At 44.2% G+C, this 16,416-nt stretch overlaps 2 pseudogenes; one reads left to right on the top strand and one right to left on the bottom strand.

Moving 5' to 3' along the window:
• LOC117195068 overlaps positions 1 to 10,447 on the bottom strand; it is a 34,662-nt pseudogene extending 24,215 nt beyond the window's left edge.
• A 535-nt stretch (positions 10,448 to 10,982) lies between these two features.
• LOC117195066 overlaps positions 10,983 to 16,416 on the top strand; it is a 44,341-nt pseudogene continuing 38,907 nt past the window's right edge.

Raw genomic sequence — 16,416 nt, 5'->3', positions numbered from 1 at the left:
CTATATGTGAATGACCTGCCAGACGTCCTGTTAAATTGTAAAAGTCATATGTATGCGGATGACGTCCAAATGTATGTTAGTAGTCCATTGAGTAAAATTGATGAGTGTATAAGTGTGTGTAACAGTGATTTGTTCAATGTGAGTAGCTGGGCGAAGCGTAATGGTCTGGCACTTAATCCAGATAAATTTAAATGTGTAATTATATACAAGAAGCAACTAAATACGATGTCCTATCCAAAACTTGAAATCGAAGGAAAACAAATTAATTACGTAGATCATGTGGAAAACTTAGGAGTAACATTTAACAATACGCTTTCTTGGAGTAACCAAGTGTGAAAACTACTGGTAGAACATATAGTCTACTAAGAAAGCTCGCACCAACACAAAACGAGGGGGAACGTTGTGAGTTGCTGCGACACAGCAACTCTACGGTTATACCCGATACTAAGTCAGTATGGCTCTCCTCCGGCAGACGCAGCTAATGTTAAACGACACGACAAAGAGTGCGTGCGAGAGAGACAGAAAATCAGTCTGAGCGTGACGTCGGGCGCTGCGTAGCCACTGCAAATTGATTTGGTCCTATTGGCTATAAAAATGATCTGATCTGATCCAGTTTCAGCAATCTGATAGATATGGTCATTATCTATGATTCTGCGTTTTTAGGTTTCTCGAATGTGCAATATTGTGGATGCAACAGATTTTCGTCCTTTGTGTGGGCGGAAGGGGGTGGGACGAAGTTTTGAAATATATTGAAATGTAGCAGTGACATATCACAGAAGTCTGGATCCAAAACATCGTTGCTCTAGCTCTTATAGTCTTTGAGCACTAGGCGCTGAAGGGGACGGACAGACGGACAGACGGACGGACGGACAGACAGACAGGGCTCAATCGACTCGGCTATTGATGCTGATCAAGCATATATATACTTTATGGGGTCGGAAACGATTCCTTCTAATATACCCCAATACTCATTTTGAGTATCGGGTATAAAAAACAAGAAATTAGTAAAGGATTTCGAATAAAAAATACCCTAGTTCTTGGATTGATTTATTACAGTAATTTTATTTACGAAAATCGTTTCAAAATCGAGGAAAACATTTATAGAAATATTTGCTGTTCTGAGACGGGTTTTGGTTGTTAAAACGATCTATTGATAATGATTTTGGATAGATTAGACGACTATTTAGGGACTGTTTAAAAGAACCACTACATTCGAGAGATTGCTAATTCGAATCAGGAATACTTGTATAATAGACTAAAACGTATTTCTTCCAGATTCGTAGATCTTGAGCTAGAACCTATAGAGAACGAGGGGGAACGTTGTGAGTTGCTGCGGACACCGCAACTCTACGGTTATACCCGATACTAAGTCAGTATGGCTCTCCTCCGGCAGACGCCGCTAATATTAAACGACACGACAAAGAGTGCGTGCGAGAGAGACAGAAAATCAGTCTGAGCGTGACGTCGGGCGCTGCGTAGCCACTGGGACGGACAGACGGACGGACGGACAGACGGACAGACAGACATGGCTCAATCGACTCGGCTATTGATGCTGATCAAGAATATATATACGGTCGGAAACGATTCTTTCTGGACGTTACACACATCCACTTTTACCACAAATCTAATATACCCCAATACTCATTTTGAGTATCGGGTATAAATACCTACCAGATATACTCAAACTAATGATAGCTAAGACATATTTGACACCCACCTTATTCTATGGTATTGAAATATCTCAAAAAAAACTAAAAGTAACATTTAACAACATTGCCCGCTACATATATAACAAGAGACGAACCGATCATATCTCAATCTTAGCAAGACAAATATTCAAAATGGATTTAAAGACATGGATAGGGTACAGAACAATTATTTTTCTACATCGAATAATCTATTCCAGACAGCCGAGCTACTTACATATGTGATAAATTAACCTTTGCTTCATCAAATAGAACGTTGAATCTGGTAACCATAAGGTACAAACTTGCCAATTCAGGAAAACAATTTTTAGCAAATGCTATACGGTTATGGAATGAGTTACCTTTCAATATTAAAAATATTAGTAGAGCAACGCAATTTAGGGAGAAATTAGAAAAACACTTGATAAACACATAAAAAAAAAAAATATAAATAAAATAAAAAATAATAATAATAATAAAAAAAAATAATAATAAAAAAAAGAAAAAAGATTAGAATTAGTATTAGTATTAATAATACAATAATTAGTCATAATAATAACGAGGGGGAACGTTGTGAGTTGCTGCGTACACCGCAACTCTACAGTTATACCCGATACTAAGTCAGTATGGCTCTCCTGCGGCAGATGCCGCTAATATTGAACCACACGACAAAGAGTGCGTGCGAGAGAGACAGAAAATCAGTCAGAGCGTGACGTCGGGCGCTGCGTAGCCACTGCAAATTGATTTGTTCCTTTTGGCTATAAAAATAATCCGATCTGATCCAGCAATCTGATAGATATAGTCATTATCTATGATTCTGCGTTTTTAGTTTTCTCGAATGTGCAATATTGTGGATGCAACAGATTTTCGTTCTTTGTGGGGGCGGAAGGGGGTGGGGCGAAATTCTGAGATATACGTTTTATAGTGAGATCTAACAGAAGTGCGGATACCAAATTTGGTTACTCTAGCCTTAATAGTCTCTGAGATTTGTGGATGCTCCAGATTTTCGTCCTTTGCGGGGGCGGAAGGGGGTGTGGCGAAATTTGGACACGAAACGGTCAAGGTCCGATATCACAGGATTGTGGATACCAAATTTGGTTGCTCTGGCTCTTATAGGTTCTGAGATCCTTGAACTCATATTTTGCAATTGGCAAAGCCGACCATGAAACCTGTGTGTTAGAGAGAGACAGAGCGAGAAAGAATGAAATTGTTTTCTTGATTCTGGCTATAATAATTATACGATCTGGCCACAATTTCGTGTTTATGGCCAGGTTGTTTTCACCAGTCACAAAAACGCTTATCGATGGAGGAGATCACTGCGCGAGACTTGTAAATATTTATGATTTTGTATAAATATTAGCTGTATTTCGGTTTTGGCCAAGACAAACGGGTTTCCCTCCCCACCACCCCCCCTCTACGCAGCTCCGCGCCAGGAGGGGGCCTTGGGAGATGTTGCGAAAATGTTTCGAACACCTTTGTATGTGGCGGGGGGCTGAGGGAAGAAGTCCCTGCAACCCCTGCCACATCCTTCGTGGTGTGTGTGTGTGCTGAAATATTAAATCTGAAGAAGGGTTCTACGTTTTACCCTCACTTCTGTCGTACACGGTATTTCTAGAGTTTATGGAATGTTTATGATGAATTTCTGCATGTTGATGGATAGGAGAAAAATACCTTACCGATTGCACAGATTGTACGATAGGATATGACAGTATGTACATACGTCCTGAAATTGTAGTGTTTATAATTATTTCAACGCTTAATATTTGCTTCGAGAATGGAAATTGTAACAGGACATATGAAAATGTAAATATTTTATTTAATTATATTTAATATGTAAAAAATATAAATATAGTTCCCACAAATTTAACAAAATATATATATTTTTAAGTGTTTTATATTTACATTAAAAAATACTTTTCAATACATTAATATTTGTATCAAAGTGAGATCTATTTAATTTCACTAAGTTTGTATTTAAAAGCCCAATGTTTAATCAACAATTTGTGCTTAATAATTAATTTTAATTCATTTAATATTTCTGTTTATTATGGAATTTTTATACCCGATACTCAAAATGAGTATTGGGGTATATTAGATTTGTGTAACGTCCAGAAGGAATCGTTTCCGACCCCATAAAGTATATATATTCTTGATCAGCATCAATAGCCGAGTCGATTGAGCCCTGTCTGTCTGTCCGTCCGTCCGTCTGTCCGTCTGTCCGTCTGTCCGTCCCCTTCAGCGCCTAGTGCTCAAAGACTATAAGAGCTAGAGCAACGATGTTTTGGATCCAGACTTCTGTGATATGTCACTGCTACAAAAATATTTCAAAACTTCGCCACCCCCCCTTCCGCCTCCGCAAAGGACGAAAATCTGGGGATATTCAAAAATCTCAGAGACTATTAAGGCTAGAGTAACAAAATTTGGTATCCGCACTCCTGTTAGATCTTACTATAAAACGTGTATCTCAAAATTTCGCCCCACCCCCTTCCGCCCACACAAAGGACGAAAATCTGTTGCATCCACAATATTGCACATTCGAGAGAACTAAAAACGCAGAATCATAGATAATGACCATATCTATCAGATTGCTGAATCTGGATCAGATCAGATCATTTTTATTGCCAATAGGAACAAATCAATTTGCAGTGGCTACGCAGCGCCCGAAGTCACGCTCAGACTGATTTTCTGTCTCTCTCGCACGCACTCTTTGTCGTGTCGTTTAATATTAGCGGCGTCTGCCGGAGGAGAGCCATACTGACTTAGTATCGGGTATAACCGTAGAGTTGCGGTGTCCGCAGCAACTCACAACGTTCCCCCTCGTTCTCTATAGGTTCTAGCTCAAGATCTACGAATCTGGAAGAAATACGTTTTAGTCTATTATACAAGTATTCCTGATTCGAATTAGCAATCTCTCGAATGTAGTGGTTCTTTTAAACAGTCCCTAAATAGTCGTCTAATCTATCCAAAATCATTATCAATAGATCGTTTTAACAACCAAAACCCGTCTCAGAACAGCAAATATTTCTATAAATGTTTTCCTCGATTTTGAAACGATTTTCGTAAATAAAATTACTGTAATAAATCAATCCAAGAACTAGGGTATTTTTTATTCGAAATCCTTTACTAATTTCTTGTTTTTTATACCCGATACTCAAAATGAGTATTGGGGTATATTAGAAGGAATCGTTTCCGACCCCATAAAGTATATATATGCTTGATCAGCATCAATAGCCGAGTCGATTGAGCCCTGTCTGTCTGTCCGTCCGTCCGTCTGTCCGTCTGTCCGTCCCCTTCAGCGCCTAGTGCTCAAAGACTATAAGAGCTAGAGCAACGATGTTTTGGATCCAGACTTCTGTGATATGTCACTGCTACATTTCAATATATTTCAAAACTTCGTCCCACCCCCTTCCGCCCACACAAAGGACGAAAATCTGTTGCGTCCACAATATTGCACATTCGAGTATCGGGTATAACCGTAGAGTTGCGGTGTCCGCAGCAAATCACAACGTTCCCCCTCGTTTCTTATGTAAACGAAACCCTTCGACGACGGTCGACGGCCTTCGTTTGTGGGAGTTACCCTCACGAGAACGTTTAGGCAAAGGCCTGGGCTGGGTAAATATTTAAACTGGTTTTCGATTGTTTTCGCAAAATCGTTGCAGTTGGTCAAACACGTGTTTGAGATAATTTAATTTAATTTACTTGGCTTTTTTCTGTCGCTGACACGTGCCATTCCAGGCCCCGACTGCCTCTAGCCGCTTTTTACTGAAGTGGCAAAAACTTGAGCACTTGCTCGCTTGTCCTGCCGCGACTCGAGTTCAATCTGTGTTTAAATTGTGGCAAGTGCAGCGCCAATCGGCTGAAGCTTCGATAGATTGGTCGGGGCAGGGGCACAGTTTTTGGGAACTGAAACCTTTGGTGGTCTCTGCAGCAGACAATGCAACTGTCAGAGATCTCTGTGGATGGATCTGTGGCATCTGTCGCAGTCCGCAGAGATCTGAGACCCGGATTCCATTCCCCCGAATCAATGACGATGATGACTCGTGAAAATCCAGTGAAAGAACTGAAACTAAATATGATTTATCTTCACGGTGTGTTCATGGAGTCCCCTCTCCTCCCCCTCATTAGGGCGGCGACTCCCGACTAATTTGCATAAGTGTCCTGCCAGGCCCCAGGACGAGTGTGCACTCGAAATACATACCATACCATGCCCATGGAGGCACATGGAGGGACACACTAATTAAAATGTTCGCGCCTCAAATTTCCCTCTCGCCGCCTTATTTATGGCCCTCTGTCCAGGTCCTGTGAATGTCTTGCATATGGAGAAATATGTACTCGAATCCCTACATTCGGTTTCTTATTCTTCTTCTCTTCCTTTTTTGTTTACGACTGACAAATGAGACATTTAAATGCTCCGTTCCGTTTGCATATTAAAATTATTAATGGTTTCTGCTGGAGGGATTCAGAGTGAGAGGAAATCGGAAATGCAGTTTAGATCCATCTTACACTCGAATTTGCTTGGATTACCCACATTACATTAGTTTCTTACTAGGGATTAGATCACTCAGCCTCATCCACTTGTTGGAATACCCTTGCCAGGACCTCAGTCCACCCTAACCTCCCGGGCGAGCCGAGCAGAGCCGTTTGTTTTTCAAGAGTCAATACTCCGACTAATTGACACACACAATTGTAATTGCAATGATGACACTTTCCCTGCCCCTGGCCTACCCTCACTGCCCCTCTCCTCTCACTAATCCCATAAGACGCAGCGCACCACAGCACAGGGGGAGGGGTGGGGCTTTCGGCTAGTGGATGTCCATGTAAATCCAGTTGGAAACAGTTTGAATCAAATTCAAAGCCAAACGCCCGACGCTCAACAAACAAGAGGCATGGTGGGGGTGGGGAGTGGTTGAGGAGGAGGGGGTCAAAGGGGTAGAGCTGTGTGACAGCTGTCGCGGCCCGAGAAACTCCTCCGAGAATTGGGCGTGATAAAAGGGGGTTAATCGAACGAAGTCGCGCGGACCGCAGCGTAGATCAGAGAATTTTCATCACCTTTGCGGAAACAGAAAATTCCGCTTTCCTAAAGGGTAACGGGAGCTGATGGGCAGAGGAATTTCCTTCAGGGTATTTTGGTTAATTAGCGGAGTCTGGGGACATCTTCTGTTTGCCTTTTGGCTTTGATTTAAACATAAAATGGTGTGCCGCTCCGCTCCGCTCCGTTCCCGGAACCTGTCCTATGGGGAAATGTTTCTTAAAAATAGACCAAACAGAGAGTGGGAGAGAGACAAGGAAAGAAAGAGTTTTCCCTGCACTTGCAAAAGGTACGCGCCTTGTCAAAAGTTAATGAGATTACCACGCCCCTTAAATTAATTCACAGAAAACTCAAACAAACTCCGTCTCTCTCTCTCTCTCTCTCTCTCTCTCTCTCTCTCTCTCTCTCTCTCTCTCTCTGTCCCACTGTCAAACGGTCACAGGCAGAAAACCGCAAATGCGGAAAATGCAAATTGTTTTTCAACCGAACCCCGTACCATCCCCGACTGTTTTCTCCTAACGGGGCGTGAAAATTCTGTGGGCGTTTTCGCCGGTAACTAATCCGACAGAAAGAGAGGGAGATACGCAAACGAAGAGGGGGGGAGGGAGGTAGGGAGAGTAGGTCCTCGAGTGTGTTTGACAACTTAACCAAAGGAACTCAAAGGACATGTACGAGTGTGTTCAATGCGAATAATGTGCGAAAGTCAGAAGGGGTTAAACCCGAAATGATGACTAATCAACTCTGAAAGGCAGCAACAGAAGCGGACAAGAATGAAGAAAGTCCTCATAAAGTACTGTACAGTAAGAGAGTGCCGAATGAGCAAACGTTAGAAGAGGATTAGAATAAGGAGTGAAAGAGAATCTTCTTTGTGGTAAGAAACACGTAGAAAATGGAAGCCCAGCATATGGAAAAGCATCATTCCGTCTAATTAAGACTCCAAACGAAACCCTAAGAACATGGAATCAATCTCCCCCCTCACGGATCCCTAGCAAATCGTGCTCGGTCTCAATTTTCACCTTTACTACATGTAAAATATAATGTAATGTATAATATATGTAGAATCACAAACCGTTGTTCCACTTTCCCACTCGTTTCGCACATGCACACACGCGCACATAGCCACGGACTGCTGTTCGACTGCTTTGCCGACAATCAAGAGAGAAGAATAATATGAGAAAAACAGAAGGATTTTCATTGGCTAAAATTTCATTGGTTCAGAAACAAAGACGATACTTTCATACTTTTTTTGTCCGATTTTCAATGTTTATGGTATTGTTTAATCTTTTAAATCGGAATTAATCGCCAAAAATTTGCATCAATATAAGTATATTATTTCCATTAGACTATATTATTTTATAAATTTATTGAAACTTAACATTGATTTGGAAAATTCAATTTAATTGAAGATTTTCTTATTATACCCGATACTCAAAATGAGTATTGGAGTATATTAGATTTGTGGTAAAAGTGGATGTGTGTAACGTCCAGAAGGAATCGTTTCCGACCCCATAAAGTATATATATTCTTGATCAGCATCAATAGCCGAGTCGATTGAGCCATGTCTGTCTGTCCGTCTGTCCGTCTGTCCGTCCGTCCGTCCGTCCGTCTGTCCGTCCCCTTCAGCTCCTAGTGCTCAAAGACTATAAGAGCTAAAGCAACGATGTTTTGGATCCAGACTTCTGTGATATGTCACTGCTACAAAAATATTTCAAAACTTCGCCCCGCCCACTTCCGCCCCCACAAAGGACGAAAATCTGTGGCATCCACATTTTTAAAGATACGATAAAACCAACAACGCAGAATCGTAGAGGATGACTATATGTTTTAGAATGTAAGATCTTAACCAGATCGTATAATTATTATAGCCAGAATCAAGAAAACAATTTCGTTCTTTCTCGCTCTGTCTCTCTCTAACACACAGGTTTCATGGTCGGTTTTGCCAATTGCAAAATATGAGTTCAAAGATCTCAGAACCTATAAGAGCCAGAGCAACCAAATTTGGTATCCACACTCCTGTGATATCGGACCTTGACCGTTTCGTGTCCAAATTTCGCCACACCCCCTTCCGCCCCCGCAAAGGACGAAAATCTGGGGCATCCACAAATCTCAGAGACTATTAACGCTAGAGTAACCAAATTTGGTATCCGCACTTCTGTTAGATCTCACTATAAAATGTATATCTCAGAATTTCGCCCCACCCCCTTCCGCCCCCACAAAGAACGAAAATCTGTTGCATCCACAATATTGCACATTCGAGAAAACTAAAAACGCAGAATCATGGATAACGATCATATCTATCAGATTGCTAAATCTAGACCAGATCAGATAATTTTTATAGCCAAAAGGAACAAATCAATTTGCACTGGCTACGCAGCCCGACGTCACGCTCAGACTGATTTTCTGTCTCTCTCGCACGCACTCTTTGTCGTGTCGTTTAATATTAGCAGCGTCTTCCGGAGGAGAGCCATACTGACTTAGTATCGGGTATTACTGTAGAGTTGCGGTGTCCGCAGCAACTCACAACGTTCCCCCTCGTTTTTTAATTTGAGTTAATTAAATTGTTCATTAAATTTAATGAAACTAAATTGAAACACTGAAATTTTTCAACAATCTGCAGCACCACAGCATATTATATATTTCATAGGAGTGTATCCTCATTCTTTGAAGGAATATATTCCACTAAAGCGCACTTAAAATGGAACCAGCCGCAAAGAACTAGAACTAGAGGAATTCGTTTGCAAATTGCATAATATGATCGAACTACACACCCACAAACGGCCAAGAATCTGGACATTATTGGATATGTATCATTTTAGTGTCTACATTCATGTGTCCGTCGTGTACTATTTCCAGATTTTCTAGTGGCTTCTAGTGGCTATGGCGATTTAGTGTGGATATATTCCTTCTCGGTGTGTTCTTTCGCATTACGAATGACATTGAAATGACGAGCACGATCCTTTCTGAACCGGAATCAGTAAGGATTTCGGTCAGTATCTTGTATGCGGATGGATGACGACGCTGGATCTTTAGAGTCCAGGCGACCCCAAGTGACGTGTGAATCTTCCCACATTCAAGCAGGGGGTATAGCGGTAGCCTTGTTGTTTGAGGTCTCTGTATGAACCATTTAAGCATCGTCCAGGAGAGATACGACACTTCGATATGGTAGTGCATGGCTTGTATTCTCGCATTAGCATTCCTTCACACAACATTACCGCCAGTACATTGAACGAATTGGAACCCAAATCAATATACGAGAGAAGTGCGTTTATCCATCTCCAATGGTTTCTGCCTGCTGCTGCGTCACACTCACGCCCCCAGTAACTGGGGCGTTGCAAAGAGTGTCCCACGGCTGGAAATGTACCCACCAACCCACAACCACTTGGTGTATAGCGCTCTCCCTCTCACTCTGTGCTGCATCTGTGTCTGTGTGTCTTTCTTGCCTGCTCTGTCTTGCTGTGTCTCTCTCTATCATGCTCTCCCTCGCTCTCTCTCTCTCTCTCTCTCTCTGGATCTGGTTGTCGTTGTCGGCGTCGTCGTCTCCTTCGTCGTCGGTGGATGGTTTTGTTGCTGACAGTTCGGCTCTCCACGGGACGGGACGACGATGTGGTGTCGTTTTGCACTCCCAGCGATAGGTTAGATTTTTCATTCGTTGCCTGCCGCCGCCTCTCAGGCTTGCTTATTGTTACCTACCGCCATTGCCACCCCCTCGGCCCACATGGAACTCAACTCTCATGCGGCGCAGGCTCGTTTCGTTTCCATTTTCAAAACATTGGTCGTTGGTCGTTTGGCTTTTCCCGCTGCTGCTTCTGCTGCCGCTGCTGCTGGTGCTGCGCAGAGCAACGCCGTCTCGCAAGCATCGCTGGCAGTCGCTGTGGACTGGACGAGGATTCAGTTGGGGTTTAACAGTCACTCGGGACGGTAGCGCGCGCCGCTTAAAACTTGTTGCGAGACCAATTCCTCCGAAAATCCCAAATTCTCTGCGGTGCATTGGCAGCCCACACATACATATACACCCACAGAAGTATATGCACACCCACACTCAGTCGGTGCTGGATTTGGATTTAGTGCGTGTTCGTTCGCGTTCGTTCTCGTTCTCGTTCTGTGCAGTGATAGAGTGGGAGAGAACTCCCATTGATTGACATCTCCAGAGACACATCTCCATCCCACAGAGCAGATCCAATCCCCAATCGAATTCAACTGCGAATCCAGTCCCCAATCGAAAGGAGAGGAAGGAAGTTCAGTGCAGTGCAGATCCAATTCCCAATTGAAAGGAACGAAGCAGAAGATCCACCAAAACGGCCGCCACAATTGCCAGTGCCTCAGCAGCCGCCGCAGCTGGAGCCGTGCCCCTACCGTACACCGATCCTCACCAGCATCCGCATCCGCATCCACACCATTCGCACCACCACTTTGCTAGCACAGCTCCCCTGACCAGCACCGATAGCTTCAAGCTGCGTTCCGAGGAACCGGTGCCGGGCTTCAGCTCGGCCTCCCCCTGGCCCACGCTCAAGCTGGGGAGTGAGTGGGGACGCAAGCTCTACCCTACCGCCGGGCCCCGGTCCGCCGGGGGCCTCATGTTTGGCCTGCCGCCCTCCGCCGCCGACATGAACAAGCCGCGGGGGCCCATGACCTCCCTCAAGGAGGAGCCGCTGGGCGGACGCTGGGCCATGCAGCCAGTCGTCGATCAGACCAAGTAAGTGAAGTGAGACCCATCCAAAAATGAATTGTGAATCGAAGTGAAACAGAAACTGTGATCGTTCAATTGTTGGGAATGTGGCATGCCACAAAGATTCAAGATTCAAATGATTACTGCTGGAAATTGTGATACAGAGTCGCCCCCAAGATTATTTTCTGGAAATTAACGCAAGAACTACTCGTATTTATTCTAGACAATTTATTCCATGATTTATTCGATGGAATAGCACAGATTATTCCATAGATTCCTTTAATTCGTAATAGTTTCAAAAACAAATGGTGGAAACTCCAATTAGTTTAAAAAACGAATAGACGTGAACTTTCACCTACAAAAGTTAATTCCTGAGATCAATATTATGAAAGTTTCCCTTGATAAGTGCACAATTTTCGAATGATTTTTAAGAGGTTCTCTCAATTCTAAAATTCAATTAAAAAATGGAAGATGAAATTCCAAAATGCATTCAACCTCCAGCCGGACCCTGTCTCCCCCTATCCTGCCTATTCTATCAACTCCTTTCCACCAATCCACGCTCTAATCTCTCCGTTTATCGCTAACCAATAATCTCCAACGCAGAAGGGCAACAATGTTGCAGCAACAAACGTTGACAAGGAGGAGTCTCCAAAACAAAAAAAGCGTTTGTTTACTTTTGGCCAAAAGCCGGCAACAGTGGCGGCGGCATCGTGTGTCCGAGCAATATGAGGGCCCCCTTGGGGGTGCGATTCATCCGTGCGGGAGGTGGGGTATTTTTATGGCCTTCCCCGCCAGTGGCTCTCCCTCGCAAATCCGGCGGGGCAGGGGGTGGGTGGTGGGGGGGGGGGGGGTGGTTGGTTCCGCTTGGCGGCTGAAAGAGCTTTTCCTTTCGTTTGGGGCTCGTGGTCCTGTTTGTTCAGTTGCGTTTGAGATGTTTCTGGCGTGAGATGTTCGCGCCGAGAAGAAGTGCGCGAGTTGCCCAAATTTAAAGCGAGATGACATCGGGCTTTGGCCATTCAGCGGTGGCAAATCAACAATCGCACACGCACACACACACCCACAAAAACACGCACACAAACACCCACTCCCAACACAATCACACTCTCAATCACAATCAAAGTCAGAGTCTGAATCAGAATCAGACGCTGCAGCGACCCGCAGACCATCATAATCTCAATCTTAATCAGGATCATAATCACAATCAAACGCAAAACAATCGAAAAACAATGCGCTGTGAAACGAGGTAAAGAGTGTGGAAGAAAGTGTGCAAAAGCATAAAAACACAGGAGACAAAGAGTGCCATATAATCCATTGAATACCCACTAATTCCCAGTTCAAATACCCCCAAAAATATCACCTTTCAAGCTGCGAATAATTTCAAACTTTTTGATTACATTAAGCATTTATTTTGGGGCACAAATAAATCTCACAGCCTCCGATAATTGTTCAGTGTGTGTTCAATGTTGTTTTGCGGCGCAGCCAATACCATTTATTGTTGCACTTATCTGTCCATCTGGCTGTGCCACAAACAATGTGGGGCTGCTCGTAAATCAAGAACATATTTTTTGGAAATTTATTTCAACAAAGATTGTGCAGAAGCCCAAGAAACAAGAGTGCTAGATTGCAGAGGCAGCCACGCAGTCAAGGACCCATAAAGTGTCCTTAAACATGTCCCCAATGCAGGAGTGTGGGGCCAAATAAAGTTGTGTGTGTGTGTGTGGAAAGCAGCCCGCCAATAAACAAAACGTGACCAGGACAAGTAATAGTACCTGCCCCACCCAGCCGCCCAGCATGGATGGTCACCTGGGCATCGATTTGCGACAATTAAATGTTGGCATAATAAAATCAACAGCAAAACGGCCACAAAAATGCCATTTCTATACCCCGCCCACCTCTCTGTGGCACGCAAATTGGCGGCAAGTGCAAACAAAGCGAGCTGGCAAGCTTCCACAATATCCCGCAGTCAACCGAGCTGAAAAGTCAACAGCAGCAGCAGCAGAATACAAAAAACGAGGGGGAACGTTGTGAGTTGCTGCGGACACCGCAACTCTACGGTTATACCCGATACTAAGTCAGTATGGCTCTCCTCCGGCAGACGCCGCTAATATTAAACGACACGACAAAGAGTGCGTGCGAGAGAGACAGAAAATCAGTCTGAGCGTGACGTCGAGCGCTGCGTAGCCACTGCAAATTGATTTGTTCCTATTGGCTATAAAAATGATCTGATCTGATCCAGATTCAGCAATCTGATAGATATGGTTAATATCTATGATTCTGCGTTTTTAGTTTTCTCGTATTCTCAATATTGTGGATGCAACAGATTTTCGTCCTTTGTGGGGGCGGAAGGGGGTGGGACGAAATTTTGAGATATACGTTTTATAGTGAGATCTAACAGGAGTGCGGATACCAAATTTGGTTACTCTAGCCTTAATAGTCTCTGAGATTTGTGAATATCCCCAGATTTTCATCCTCTGCGGGGCGGAAGGGGGTGTGGCGAAGTTTTGAAATATTTTTGTAGCAGTGACATATCACAGAAGTCTGGATGCAAAACATCGTTGCTCTAGCATCGTTTGATCACTAGGCGCTAATAGGGACGGACAGACGGACGGACGGACAGACGGACAGACGGACAGACAGACATGGCTCAATCGACTCGGCTATTGATGCTGATCAAGAATATATATACTTTATGGGGTCGGAAACGATTCCTTCTGGACGTTACACACATCCACTTTTACCACAAATCTAATATACCCCAATACTCATTTTGAGTATCGGGTATAAAAAGAAAGCCATTCAGGAAGGCAGGAGGAAGGCAGAAAGAAGGCAGGAGGAAGGCAGGCGCTGGAGGTACAGGTTTATAGCCAATAGGAACAAATCAATTTGCAGTGGCTACGCAGCGCCCGACGTCACGCTCAGACTGATTTTCTGTCTCTCTCGCACGCACTCTTTGTCGTGTCGTTTAATATTTGCGGCGTCTGCCGGAGGAGAGCCATACTGACTTAGTATCGGGTATAGCCGTAGAGTTGCGGTGTCCGCAGCAACTCACAACGTTCCCCCTCGTTTATTTGTCAGGATGTACTCGGCATTATTCTGCTGTTCACTTTTCGAACACTCCACTCCATGCTGCCATAACAATAACCTTTCACCAGAATGTAACATGTCTGGCATTTTTATGTCGTATAGGAGGCAGCCCCCTCCTTGCCCCCAGGCAGAGGTGTAGTAGCTCCTCTGACCCATCCCCTGCAGAGGTGTAGCTCGCATTGAACTCCCATTGCCTCTTACCGAGTTTTTGATATTCATTTGATATCCGCCCTTCGCTTGAATCAACTGAACCGCAAATTGTGTTGTTTTTTAAGGAAATTTAGAGATATGTCGAATGAAACGAGTGAAATATTGAGCAGAAGAAGCATTGTGATCATATTAGATATCATAGGATTGTAGGCCTTTAAGGGATTAGGGGGGTTACCCCTGGATCAGAAAGAATCGGCTGTCAATTCAATTAAATTTTAACCTCTCCCCAATCATATCTATAGAGAACTATGGATATAAATCGCATATCCTTGCGACAATAAAATTGTCAATCGATTCCTTGGGGGCAGCAGAACGAGAATTTCTCTCGAAATTCTCCATTTGAATGATTTGTCGGGCTGGGCGGGGTGGGGGGGGTTAACCGCTATCATTAGCTGATGGCTGGCATTATCCTTTGGCAAATGTGTATATAATTGCAGGACCCCCGAGTCGGCGGACATGCGGCGCTGCTCCTTGACATTGCCTGAGCAAATAGCAGGGGGAAAAAAGTTGTACAGAAAATATATACAGAAAATCTGATAAAATCAGCATTTTCTAAATTAAATTGTTCGTTATGCATACGGGCAAAAGACCAGCAGGCCAAGGATCACAAAAAGGAGCTGGCGCTGGCACAGGGGTGGCACGACCAGGTAGGACCCTATCCCCGGGCACTGGCACTGTCCTGTAATTGTCCGCTGACAGGCGGACAAGAGAGAGCCAGTCTGACATTTAGCATACAGATATATGTGCTTCTGTTTGTGTGTGTGGGGGATGACCTGAACAAGTACAAGCCTTTATTCCGTCCACGTGTCCGGATAATTACCCAGTGTCTGCTTGGCCCACATAAGCAACGTGCGAGTACGACTAGGAGTATATCAAATGCTGAAGTGGCCGAGAGCAGGGTCCTGGGGTGAGCAGGGTCCTGGCCATACATCAGGATTATTGTGTCACGTTGATGTTGCTTATGCGCTTTTAATGATAGTTGTCACTAGGACGACTAGAACTTATTATCCTTTCTGCTGGACAAAGGACTGGCTGCTGTTAATTGAGTCGCCGTTGCCCCGTCATCTCCCCTTCTTGCACCAATAAGAGGCCTCTTTAGGGCTTCCCCATCTATGTTTACCCAACTAATGGCATAATTACTGTCCAACATGCAGGAGTCTGTCCCCTCCCCGCCCCCGCCACAAAAAATTTGACTAATTTCATTTTTGTTGTACTGTTTTTTGCAGCCTGGGCATTGGCCGCGCCCACTTTGAGAAGCAGCCGCCCAGCAATTTACGTAAATCGAACTTCTTTCACTTTGTGATCGCCCTGTACGATCGGGCCGGCCAGCCCATCGAGATCGAGCGCACGGCCTTCATTGGGTTCATCGAGAAGGACTCGGAATCGGATGCCACCAAAACCAACAACGGCATACAATATCGCCTGCAGTTGCTCTATGCGAATGGTGGGTGTACAGAGGGTGGGGGAGGGGGGTGGGGGGGGGGGGCAATGGTCTTAATAATGATATTCTATATGGTTTTTTGTTGCTGATATTTGCAGGCGCCCGCCAGGAGCAGGACATATTCGTGAGGCTGATCGATTCCGTGACCAAGCAGGTGAGTCCATGAAGAGTTTGATTGAGGGAAGGGGGACCTCCAAAGAGCTCTTTTGAGATGCATTCGATTTGCAAAGGCCACTTACATAAATGAAAAACGTAAACCCATTGAGGAATGGAAATGTCAGTGCTGAAAACCTAATTCCTT

This window comes from Drosophila miranda, assembly GCF_003369915.1.
Source record: "Drosophila miranda strain MSH22 chromosome Y unlocalized genomic scaffold, D.miranda_PacBio2.1 Contig_Y5_pilon, whole genome shotgun sequence".
Taxonomy (NCBI): domain Eukaryota; kingdom Metazoa; phylum Arthropoda; class Insecta; order Diptera; family Drosophilidae; genus Drosophila; species Drosophila miranda.
The sequence above is the reverse complement of the archived record's forward strand: the minus strand, read 5'-3'. Positions and strand labels throughout refer to the sequence as shown.